Raw genomic sequence first — 13,886 nt, forward strand, 5'->3', positions numbered from 1 at the left:
CACTGTCAGTTCCTCTCAGCTCACCATTTTCTTCTAACAATAAACTAGATTTTGTCAGAACTGAAATATATTCGTTGCTATCAGTTTTAGCTGAAAGGGTAACTGATGTGCAATGTAATGTCCATGTTTCCCTATGGCTCAAGTGGGCAATATTACAGTTTCAAGTGTGCTGACCAGGCAGCTGTTATGGGGTAATGGTCATTTTTAAAATGGAGGGAGAATTCCGTTGATCACAGTGGATAAACAAGATGCAGGAGGGGCAGAAAGAGATTGATAAGTAGACTACACGGGAGGTAAATATGACCTGTGTATGTTTATTTGTAATTTAAATTTTCAGATCTGGTTTTCTTTAAACAATGTAGATTGGCCTGGCTGTCCCCCCCGATCCTGTGTCTTTAACACTTGTAGCCATAGACCCTGAACAAGCATTCAGCATATCAGGTGTCTGACTGGATTAGCTGCATTCTTGTTTCAGATGTGTGATTCAGACATTCCTGTAGCCAAAGAGATCAGCAGGACTCCCCAGCAACTGCTATTGTTTAACAGAAAATAAATATGGCAGCCTCCATATCCGTCATACTTCCGGTGTCCTTTAAGCAGGGATTTTGTGGCTGACGGTTGATCTCTGGCTACAAAGGTAACACGCACAGGATGCTGGAATTCTCGGGGACTTTGGAAAATGTAATAGATTCCATCAGGTGCCGCAGGGACAGGCCTGGGGGAAATGCCTTATTTCCTTGTGTCAAGCAGAGGTCAGATCCGCAGAAGTCATTCTAACGAGCAAACACACTTGATTCTGCAGAAGCATCATTTATTCATGGCAGTTCCTGCAGCTCGTTGTGTTTAACACACAGGCCCAGATTGTGAATGAATATTTATCTCGCCTTGTACCGACATCTGCACTCTTGTGCCTGAGTAAAGCCTCTCCTCATCATACAGCGGGGGAAAAACCCCCGGGACAGAGCCCCTTCTAACGCTACAAGCTGGTGACATGGGGGCTCGCCCGGGATTAGAAGCGACACCGAGAGGTGACATGTGGCCCTGTAAGGTGTGATGTATGGAGGGACAACACGCAGCCGTCTCTTCTGTGATACTAATGGCCTGCTCATCTATCATTCACCATATTCCACATTTTACCATGTCACTGAGAACACGATGACAAGCGATGGAAAAACCGCTATAGTGGGGAATAGCGATAGTCCCAAACAGGAAGCCAGCGGCAATAATCCGGACAGAAATACACTGACAGAATTTACAGAGCAGCCCTGGAGCCGATCAGCTGACAACAGCTGTGAAATTATTTATTCACTTATAAGAAAGCCATCTTCCTTTGTGGCACTGTGCAGCGTATTATACAGACAATAACAGAACACAAATTCTGTCCATATATAGTCCATACACATGGAACATGAAGACCAGTAACACTAGTACAAAACACATACATAATTAATTAATTGTATGAAAACCTAAAAAATCTAAAGGCAAACTCCTAAATATCTTTCTATCTCTCTGCTGTCGCCTATGCAATACTTTCTACGTTCACTCTCTGGGGGTTCCTCAGGGCGCTGTCCTTGGTCCTCTTCTGTTCTCCATTCATATCCACAGTCTTGGCAAATTAAATGAATACATCCATTTGGGTTTCAATACCACTTATATGCAGATGACACACAACTGTCCATTTCAGTTCCAGACCTTACTTACCTCTAATTACACGCTTACATCTGAAAATGGCGCCTGAGAATAATGGCGCACGGTGTTGCCGCTAATCCGTTTGCCACTTATCGCTATTTAACGTTAAAGCCTTATTGTTATTTAGCGTTAAAGCATTATTGTTATTTAGCATTAACACACAGAACCCTCTCTGTACCTACCCCTAACCCATAAACCCCCCTGGTGGTGCCTAACCCTAACCACCTCCCCTGGTGGTGTCTAACCCTAACCACCTCCCCTGGTGGTGTCTAACCCTAACCACCCCCCTGGTGGTGCCTAACCCTAACCACCCCCCTGGTGGTGTATATTGTACTGTAACTATACCTAACCCTACTCTCACACAGAACCCTCCCTTTACCTATCCCTAACCCTAAGACACCTCTGGTGGTGCCTAACCCTAAGACCCCCCTGGTGGTGCCTAACCCTAAGACCCCCCCCTGGTGGTGCCTAACCCTAAGATCTCCTGGTGGTGCCTAACCCTAAGACCCCCCTGATGGTGCCTAACCCTAAGACCCACCCCCCGGTGGTGCCTAACCCTAACCTTGACAGTGTTCACATTAAATCCATTCACCGCTTTGCAGTTAAATAACGTCTGCAGTTTGGCTTATGTAGGGCGCTATTGATAAATAAGGTTAGTGTGTGCCACTATTGATAAATAAGGTTAGTGTGTGCCACTATTGATAAATAACGTTAGTGTGTGCCGTTTTTTTCTTATTTTTTTCCCTGTGCACCATTATTATGCAGTACTAACGGAAAAATAGCGATAAGCGTATCTTTTTAATGTGGCGCCATTTTTATGCATAGGTGCTGTGCGCCATTATTCACTGATCCGAATTACACATGCTGTAACTTCTTTCATGACCTCTTGATTCCTTAAGCTCAACATGTGTAAAACTAAACGGATTATTTTCCCACTGCCTTTGTCCACTTGTGTGCTGGATAGAATGTTAATAACACGCCTATAACCTTAGGTCTTCAAACACATTACTCAAGGGTAATGTTTGACTGCTCTCTTGTTCATTTCACATGTTCACTCTCCAACCAACTCCTATCATATTCAGCTGTAAAACTTATCTAACATTGATTCCTTTCTCACGCAGGACACTAGTAATATGCTAGTGCATGCATTAATAATATCTGGACTACTGTAATACTATGCTCTGAAGCCTCCCATCTAAACGTTCTCTAAACTCGGCTGCTAGACTCATTCACCTCGCCTTCTCTGCCAAGCTCTTCACTGCCTGCCTATAAACCATAGAATCCACATCAAACTCCTAACTGTAACCATCTAAGCTCTCCACAATTCCCTGAACATCTCTTAAAGCGGACACAAACCAAACATTTTTTTATTCAAAATATTTAGTTGCACCACTCTGACACATACAAAGATACTTTGATACTATGATACTTCCGGCGGACGCGTCCAATTGTCCGCATGAGCAGGGGCTCTCTCCATACCCTTACGCGTGCGGCTGCGCAGTATGCAACCGCACGCGTAAGGGTATGCCGGGAGCCCCTGCTCATGCGGACAGTTGGACGCGTGCTGCCGCCGACTGGCCGAAACTACGCGACTCGGTACCGCTGGATACAGGATACAGGCGGCGTGAGAGCGATCCGTGCGTATGGGGCTGGAGGAAGCCCCAGGTATGTATAAAATCTTTTTTCTAGGGCCTCTGGTTCCCTTTAACTAGTTTCCAGATACCATCCCAGCCACAACCTGCATTCTACACATGATCTTCAGCTTTCCTCCTCTAGAATCACCTCCTCACATTGACCTCAATTCTGGTAGGGTTTTCAAACAAATTACCTCATGTACGGTAATTTACCTCATGAGGTAATGACATTTAGCAATTCTGGTAGGTTTTAGTGATGTTTTACCTCATGCGGTGAATTATGAGGTAATTTGTGCGGTAATTACATAGTTACATAGTTATTTTGGTTGTAAAAAGACATACGTCCATCGAGTTCAACCAGTACAAAGTACAACTCCAGCCTGCTCCCTCACATATCCCTGTTGATCCAGAGGAAGGCAAAAAAAAACCTTACAAGGCATGGTCCAATTAGCCCCAAAAGGGAAAAATTCCTTCCCGACTCCAGATGGCAATCAGATAAAATCCCTGGATCAACATCATTAGGCATTACCTAGTAATTGTAGCCATGGATGTCTTTCAACGCAGGGAAAGCATCTAAGCCCCCTTTAAATGCAGGTATAGAGTTTGCCATAACGACTTCCTGTGGCAATGCATTCCACATTTTAATCACTCTTACTGTAAAGAACCCTTTCCTAAATAAATGGCTAAAACGTTTTTCCTCCATGCGCAGATCATGTCCTCTAGTCCTTTGAGAAGGCCTAGGGACAAAAAGCTCATCCGCCAAGCTATTATATTGCCCTCTGATGTATTTATACATGTTAATTAGATCTCCTCTAAGGCGTATTTTCTCTAGACTAAATAAACCCAGTTTATCTAACCTTTCTTGGTAAGCGAGACCTTCCATCCCACGTATCAATTTTGTTGCTCGTCTCTGCACCTGCTCTAAAACTGCAATATCTTTTTTGTAATGTGGTGCCCTGAACTGAATTCCATATTCCAGATGTGGTCTTACTAGAGAGTTAAACAGGGGCAATATTATGCTAGCATCTCCAGTTTTTATTTCCTTTTTAATGCATCCCAAAATTTTGTTAGCTTTAGCTGCAGCGGCTTGGTATTGAGTATGATTATTTAACTTGTTGTCGATGAGTACTCCTAAGTCCTTCTCCAAGTTTGATGTCCCCAACTGTATCCCATTTATTTTGTATGGTGCTAGACCATTGGTACGACCAAAATGCATGACTTTACATTTTTCAACATTGAATTTCATCTGCCATCTATGTGCCCATATAGCCATCCTATCCAGATCATGTTGCAATATGACACTATCTTCCTGAGAGTTGATGATTCTGCACAATTTTGTATCATCTGCAAAAATAGCAACATTGCTCACTACTGCATCTACTAGGTCATTAATAAATAAATTGAAGAGCACTGGACCCAGTACAGACCCCTGTGGGACCCCACTGCTAACAGTCTCCCATTTTGAGTACGATCCATTGACCACAACTCTTTGTTTTCTGTCCATTAGTCAGTTCCCTATCCAAGCACACAGACTCTTCCCCAGTCCTTGCATCTTCAACTTTTGCACCAGACTTCTGTGGGGAACAGTGTCGAAGGCCTTTGCAAAGTCCAAGTATATCACATCTACAGCATTCCCAATATCCATATCCATATTAGCATTCACTACCGAGGGGAGCCCATTAATGCCCAAAAAGCGTCTAAGGCCTATGTAATCCAGGCCCTCTACTGTTGGTGAGTGTGGATCTCACAGGGTGACACTGCTGGAGATGTAGTGGATCAATAGGCAATCACGGGGAGAGCTGATCTGATGTTGAACACCTCAAATAGTTTGCATACAACTGATGTTAAGCTTACAGGTCTATAATTTCCTGGATCTGATTTTTTTGCCCTTCTTAAATAATGGGAAAACGTGGGCTGTACGCCAATCCACTGGGACTCTGCCAGTTGCAAGAGAGTCACAAAAGATAAGATAAAGGGGTTTATCTATAACTGAACTTAATTCCCTTAGGACCCGAGGATGCATGCCATCCGGGCCAGGTGCCTTGTCTATTTTTAATTTATTTAGTCTTGCTTTCACTTCTTCCTGTGTTAAGTATTTAATATTACAGTTAGAAGATTGAGACTCTTCTGCCTCTGTGATTTGCAACAGTGCTGTTTCCTTTGTGAAGACAGAAGCAAAGAAAGCATTTAATAACTCTGCCTTACCTTGGTCATCCACCATTGAGTTCCCACCCTTATCCTTTAGGAGTCCTATACAGTCAACCTTTCTTTTTTAGAGTTGATGTACTTGTAAAACTTTTTTTGGGTTAGATTTGATATCACTAGCGATTTGATTTTCAGCTTCAATCTTTGCCAGCCTAATTTCTTTTTTACAATTTTTATTGCACTCCTTATAATTGCTTAGCACAGCCTCGGTCCCCTCCTGTTTTAGGACCTTATAGGCATTCTTTTTCCTCTTCATTTTATCCCTAACCTTTCTATTCATCCATAGAGGCCTTTTTTTTTATTCCTAGACATTTTGTTTCCATATGGGATATACATACTACAATATTGATTGAGAATAAGTATAAAAGCTTGCCATTTCCCTTCAGTGTCCTCCCCTTGTAGTACATGATCCCAGTTCAACAAACTTAGTGCCTGCCTAATTTGATTGAACTTTGCTTTTCTAAAATTCATAGTTTTAGTGGTCCCGCTGCCCCGTGGCCTATCAGTCACCAGATCAAACGTTATCATGTTGTGATCACTATTTCCCAAATGTTCTTGAACCTGCACATTTGATACATTATCTGGTCTATTAAAAATGATCAGATCCAGTAACGCATTCCCCCTAGTTGGTTCCGTTACCATTTGAGTCAAGTAATTGTCCTGTAGTGCTGCCAGAAATCTGCTGCTTTTACCAGAATGGGTAGCCTCAATATTCCAGTCAATGTCTGGAAAGTTGAAGTCGCCCATAACTATGACCTCATTTTTACTTGCAGCTTTTACAATCTGCTGTAGTAATCGCAGTTCTGCAGCTTCATTAATATGAGGTTGCCTGTAGCATACCCCAATAAGCAATTGTCAACTTTTATTTCCACCATGAATATTTACCCAAACAGACTCCACATCTTCGCAATCTTCCTCCATCTCATCGTTGAGGACAGCTGTAAAAGAATTCTCAACAAAGAGACAAACCCCTCCACCTTTTTTCCCTGTTCTATCCCTCCTAAACACACTGTATCCTTTTAAATTAGCTATCCAGTCATGGCTTTCATCCATCCATGTCTCGTTATTCCCACAATGTCATAGCCTTTGTCATTCAGAATGAACTCTAGTTTGTCAATTTTATTTGCAAGGCTCCGCGCATTGGTTACTATGCACTTTATATTTTTACCACCACATTTACCAATTTTGTTTACATGAAATGGGCTACTTGAAGTTTTACCAACCTCCTTAATCTTTACACTGTCCTCACCCCCCTCTCCACCCCCCATAATGTTAGGCTCCCACTGTCTTTTTACCTTATCTTGTCTACATATTGAGACTTTATCCTCCTGCCTCCCCCCAGATCCTAGTTTAAAATCTCCTCCAACCGTTTAGCCATCTTCTCCTCCAATGCAGCTGCACCCTCCCCATTAAGGTGCAGCCCATCCCTGCTGTAGAACCTGTAGCCGACTGCAAAGTCTGCCCAGTTCTCCAGGAACCCAAACCCTTCCTTCCTACACCAATTTCTCAGCCACTTATTTAACTCCCTAAGTTCCCTCTGTCTCTCAGATGTAGAACTTGGCACTGGCAGTGTTTCAGAGAACACCACCTTGGAGGTCCTTGCTTTAAGTTTATCTCCAAGTACCTGAAAATCATTCGGAGGACCTTCCATCTCCCACTAACTTTGTCATTGGTGCCAATGTGTACCATGACAGCCGGGTCTTCCCCAGCCCCACCCAGTAATCTGTCAATTCTTATTAAATTAATTTGCATTAATTTTATCAAAAATGGCTATTTTCATGGAAATCAGGGGGCTTGTTAGTGCATAAATATAACAATCAGTTTAAGACCTGCATGTACCTGGAGGTAAAGACAATTTGTATGCATTGTGCAGTTTTTAGGCTAGGTGCGCACTTACCAGAAACACCAGCTTTGCGGGAAAAACACGTTTTTTGTCGCTAATGGAAGTCTATGGGCCGCAGTAAAAACGCATATAAAAAATGCATATGTGTTTTCTATGCATGCGTTTTCAAAAATGCTGGTTTTGTTGCATAGTATGCAAAAATGTACATAATGAAAGTCAATGGAAACGCAATGGTGTGCATTTTTCATGTGTTTTTATATGCGTTTTTGTAAGAAAAAAAGTTTTGTGATGTATTTCCATTTCCTGTTGTCTTACTAGTTATTTGCATAAAACGCAATTGTAAAATGCATGAAAAATGCATATGCGAACCGCAAACGCATGCAAAATGCTTGAAAAACGCAAAAACGCTAAAGCAAACGTACCAAAAACCCAGTAAAAACGCACACACAAAAAATCCGCACATAAATTAAAACGCAGCCTTTCATGTTATGTTATGTGTTTACCTAGCCTTTGTGGAGTTCCTATTGCTGTTTTAGTGTCGTTCCTGTTCAGGCTGTGTAATAGAAAAGAATAGTAAAAAAAGAAAACTCCAAATATTTACTGGATTTTTATTTATAGGGGGTGCCTATAATACTTTCCATAGGTTGCTACATAATCAAATACACCCCCCCCCCCCCATCAAAAAAGAACACCTTCCAAAGACTACCCTGCCTTATGGAAGACAAGATATGACTACTATTTTTTATTTACTGCATGCTGAAATACTGCACTTTATGCATTTACTGCATGTTCTACCTCTTGTTCGGAAATGCAGAAAAATCTTTCAGAATTGAGGCCGTTGACATATACAATATTTTTCACAAGTCCCCTCCTCTGGAATTGCCTTTCAAAACACACCTGTCACTCTCTAACCCATGAAACATTTGAGCGTACCCTTAAAACTCTTCTTTTCAGGCATACATCAATCTAAGCCGAGTCCTTCAGTGTCTGATCCTGATTTGGTTTTTAAATGTCACCCCCTCTGGATACTCAGCTTGCATACTGTCCTATCTCTTGTTCTATCCCCATTCCTTTTCATGAATGTGGATCTCCATTCTTCGAGGGGCCGAGATCTTCACACATTTTTGGCACAGCTCAAAACAACTGATGTGAACCATGGTGCAGTTCATAAAGTAGAAAACATTGTCCATCCTAAACATTGGCATGGATATGGCCCACGAGGACTGGAGTTTGACACTTGTGCTTTAGATTGTAAGCTCAAAAGGGCAGGGCTCTCTTCCTTTTGTTCCTTGTAAGTAGGCTTTTATTTGGTCAGGCACAGAAATGTATGTTGTCTCAATATTTTGTTCCCATATTTGTTTCCTACTCTGCACAGTGCCACAGAAGACGGTGGCTCTATATAAATGAAAAAAACACTAACCGTAAATCATTTTAGCAGATTCTCGGGTAAACAAGTGTCTAATTCATAATATTTTTGAGATAGGAAGCCATAAGTTAGGTAATAGTCTTCAAGGAAACCTGAGATGTAAGGGTATAAAAGATTTATACATACCTTGGACTTCCTCCAGCCCCCTCCGCGCCGATCGCACCCACGCCGTCCACCTCCGCCTCCTGGTTTGCCCAGAAGATGTTCCATTAGCTTGGCCAGTCGGGTCTACTGTACATGCGCAGCCCAGCCACGTGCATATGCCCCGCCACGCTCCCGCTGCAGGGAGCGCTCTGCGCCTGCGCAGTACTACTCTCCCTGCCATGGGAGCATGTGCGCGCATGTGCAGACTGTGCCTGCGCTGACTGGCCAAGCTAATGGGGCTTCTACCAGGCAAACCAGGAGGCAGAGGAGGATGGAATTGGAGTGATTGGCGCAGAGGGGGCTTGAAGAAGCCCCAGGTACAGTATGTATAAAACTTCTCAGGTACACGTTAAATGAGAGCTCAGTCCAATATTACCTCCAGACAGCAGCTTCAGGAGTTGAGGTTATCTGGGAGGTCTTTACATTTATAGTGACTTCAGATAAAGAAGAGAAAAGAAAAAAGTTTTAGGAACTGGGATAACATGAATGCAGAAACAGCAGAAAGGCAATCAGGGATTCAGGATAATAGAGAGGTCAGGAGGTTAGAGATAGATTTTGGTGTTATCAGCGTAGGCGTGAAACTGCAAACTGAATGAGGCTATTTATTATCCCATCTCATTAGTATAGCATGAGAAGAAAAGAGGTCCAAGAACAGAACCTAGTGGTACACCAACACACAACAGTGGAGACTGATGGGGCAAGAGAGAAAACTGGATGGCACACAATTTTCTTTGAGAAACGTATGTAAATAATAACAGTTTCAGGAGTAAGTCACCCTTTGTTAGAAAAAAAAGTCAAATTGTGTCAGAAGGAAGTCACTGTTTGTCAGGAGGAAGTCAGGTTGTGTCAAAAGAGAGACACTGTCAGGAGGAAGTCAGGTTATGTCAGAAGGGAGTCACTGTTTGTCAGGAGGAAGTCTGGTTGTGTCAGAAGGGAGTCACTATTTGTCAGGAGGAAGTCAGGTTACGTCAGAAGGGAGTCACTGTTTGTCAGGAGGAAGTCAGGTTACATCAAAAGGGAGTCACTGTTTGTCAGGAGAAAGTCAGGTTACATCAAAAGGGAGTCACTGTTTGTCAGGAGGAAGTCAGGTTACGTCAGAAGGGAGTCACTGTTTGTCAGGAGGAAGTCAGGTTACGTCAGAAGGGAGTAACTGTTTGTCAGGAGGAAGTCAGGTTACATCAGAAGGGAGTCACTGTTTGTCAGGAGGAAGTCAGGTTACGTCAGAAGGGAGTCACTGTTTGTCAGGAGGAAGTCAGGTTACGTCAGAAGGGAGTCACTGTTTGTCAGGAGGAAGTCCGGTTGTGTCCAAGGGAGCTCACCCTTTGTCAGGTGGAAGTCTTGATCTTTCAAACCTAGCAATTGGTACTTTGATGTAACAGACAGGCCAGCAGGAAAGCTCCAGCTCATTGTCGCCACCCGCACTTTGCTTTATTACATCAGTTCCAGGCTTTCGAAGCACAGGAAACGTAGAGATGCAATTTTCACCGAAGGTAACCCGTAATCATGTACTTTACCATCATATACTCTGTTTATGTGACACAGGCTTACTTCAGGGTCAATTTAAACTGACCAAATGCTTCATAGAAACAGCAAAAATACTGAAATCTGCAAAAAAAGAAAAAAAACTAAAGAGAAAATTCACCAGTCAGCCCCGCTTGCTGTAGACAGAGTAATTTCAAGGCACGTCTTGGGTGAAAAGCTGAAGAAAATCCCAGCAAGACAGTGAAGAGCGGCAGATACACCGGCAAAGATTAGCAGCTAGAGCTCTGATCTTCCCAGTAATAACATATGAAGGCAGAGCTACATTATCAGAGAGGCTGAGCGCCTGACAGTCAACCAGCAGAGAGGAGACTGGACGGGAATATCAGCAACGCAATCAATACACTAAGATCACTCCATGGAAAAACTTGTCCAAACACTCTCCCACAAAACACCTGGCCCCGATGGGGTGTCCATAAAGCTGTCCAAGAGTGGGATGTCCTACTGCCTGCAATCCATAAAAAGAGCTCCTATAGTTTAAGTAAAATAATTCTGTAATTCAAAAACAGCCCCTGGGGGATACTAACCCACGGAGGGGAAAGCCTTTGGATCCTGATGAGGCTTCCCCTGTCCTCTTCACCCTCCGGGATCACTGGCTGGCAGCCCCCGAAAAATCAGCCGACAAGCTTCTCAGCTGTGGCTAAGGTGCAGGAGTGGCTGCGATATTTCCCTGCTGCGCTCCTGCTCAGGCGCAGAAATGGCTTTCCAATAGGATCCGGCAGAAATGGCCAAGCCCACTTTCGAGTGGACCCGATCCGGTTCGGCTTTTTCCGCCGGTGCCAGACAAAAAGTCGCTACTGTGCCAGCGCAGGAGCGCGGAATGTAAATATTTACCTCGCCGGTGTTAGGGGGCGGCCAGCGCTGGATCCAGTAGGATGAAAAGAAGAGGGAAGCCTCATTGGATTCAGAGGTTTCCCCCTCCCAAGGTCTTTTTTTTCTTTTTGTTACAGATTCTCTTTAAAGGGTACTTTAAGTGTCAAAAATCAAATACCTAAAAGGAAGGAAGTCTCTGGACCCGGTAGAGGCTTCTTACACCGTCCAGCACAGCCCCCCTTCCCCACACACACAAAGCAAACCAACAAGAAATTGTCCTCAAGCATCATGGCCTCATGGCCGTACTGCGCAGTTACCAGTGGCTGTCATGCACAAGTGGCTCCGGTGTACTGCGCAGCTGTGGCCATGCTTGGGCGGGTGCATTGTGGCCTTGCTAGAAGAGGAGCCTGGTCACTATATGCAGAAGGGTCCCTGACCTCGGCAGTGGTCCAGAGGCTTTCCTCTTCAGAGGTATTTGATTTTTGAACCGAGGTTCCCCTCTGGTTCCCTTTAAAGGACACCTGAAGTGAGAGGGATAAACTTTTAAACAATGCAGATTTCCTGGCTGTCCTGCCTCTAAAATTTTTACTAATAGACCCTGGTCTATTAGTAGGGTCATGTCTACAGGGCCCTGCCCCCAACCTCTCTACCCCTCCCCAAGTGCTGTGTACTGTAGTGAAGCTGGAGGAGTCTGCAGAGGCAGTTCTGCTCTATCAGAAATGGACAGAGTGAGTGTAATAAGCTGAGGCTGGGAGCACACTCGTCTGTCGGTTTTCTGTACACCATATGTGCAAGGGGGGCCCAGCCAAAGATTTGCAGGGGGGCCCAGGTGTTTCTGACTGAAGTATGACTGAATTGGCTGCATGCTTGTTTCAGGTGTGTGATTCAGCCACTACTGCAGCCAAAGATCAGCAGGACTGCCAGGAAACGGGTATTGTTTAAAGGGAAATAATTAGGGCAGCCTCCATATCCCTCTCTCTTCAGGTGTCCTTCAAAGTGTACCTGAAGGGAAAAAAGTGCCCCTAGGGGGGGGGGGGGTACTTATCTCAGGGTACTTAGCCTCTCCTTAAGAATTTTCCCCTGTCCTCCTCACCAGAGGGAATCCCTGTTGGGTTCCGCAGTAGTGACTTTCTGATAGGCTCCAGTGGAAATATCCAAGCTCGATCTACTCAGGTCTACTGCACAGGCGCAGATGATTCGCACTTGCTCAGTACAGCGGACCCGATCAGACTCGGGAAGTTATTCAGAGGAGCTCACAATCCGATTTGTGGGACACGAAGCTCCCGTTCCATCACATTCCAAAGATGCTCTATTGGGTTGAGATCTGGTGACTGTGGGAGCCGTTTTAGTACAGTGAACTCATTATGTTCAAGAAACCAATTTGAAATGATTCAAGCTTTGTGACATGGTGCATTATCCTGCTGGACGTAGCCATCAGAGGATGGGCACAAGGTGGTCATGAAGGGATGGACATGGTCAGAAACAATGCTCAGGTAGCCCGTGGCATTTAAACGATGCCCAATTGGCACTAAGGGGCCTAAAGTGTGCCAAGTAAACATCCCCCACACCATTACACCACCACTACCAGCCTGCATAGTGGTAACAAGGCATGATGGATCCATGTTCTTATTCTGTTTACGCCAAATTCTGACTATTGAGACTCATCAGACCAGGCAACATTTTTCCAGTCTTCAACTGTCCAATTTTGGTGAGCTTGTGCAAATTGTAGCCTCTTTTTCCTATTTGTAGTGGAGATGAGTGGTACCCGGTGGGGTCTTCTGCTGTTGTAGCCCATTCGCCTCAAGGTTGTGTGTGTTGTGGCTTCACAAATGCTTTTCTGCATACCTCGATAGTAACGAGTGGTTATTTCAGTCAACGTTGCTCTTCTATCAGCTTGAATCAGTCGGCCCATTCTCCTCTGACCTCTAGCATCAACAAGGCATTTTCGCCCACAGGACTGCCGCATACTGGATGTTTTTCCCTTTTTACACCATTCTTTGTAAACCCTAGAAATGGTTGTGCGTGAAAATCCCAGTAACTGAGCAGATTGTAAAAAATACTCAGATCGGCCCGTCTGGCACCAACAACCATGCCATGCTCAAAATTGCTTAAATCACCTTTCTTTCCCATTCTGACATTTAGTTTGGAGTTCAGAAGATTGTCTTGACCAGGACCACACCCCCAAATGCATCGAAGCAACTGCCATGTGATTGGTTGATTAGATAACTGCATTAATGAGAAATTGAACAGGTGTTCCTAATAATCCTTTAGGTGAGTGTATATAACACTGACTGTAGCTGTACAAGAACTTATTGGTATGATTTTGGGAGGGGGCGGGGGGGGGGGGGGGGATGGTTAATAGTATTTTGGCCTGGAACCTATTGCTGAAAGACAAGTCTTATCCACTTCACCACCATAACTCACATAACTCACAATAACAATACGTTAGTAGATGTCATCCTGACCTGATGGACAGTATAAAGATAAAATGGAAGTCTGGAGGTGGAAGGTTTTCTGATTGTAGTTGAGGCTGGGAGGGACTGATGTAGCTGGAACCTTTCCTGGGGAAATAATGACACATTACCAAAATATC

The sequence above is a fragment of the Hyperolius riggenbachi genome, chromosome 6 (genome assembly GCF_040937935.1).
Source record: "Hyperolius riggenbachi isolate aHypRig1 chromosome 6, aHypRig1.pri, whole genome shotgun sequence".
Taxonomy (NCBI): Eukaryota; Metazoa; Chordata; class Amphibia; order Anura; family Hyperoliidae; genus Hyperolius; species Hyperolius riggenbachi.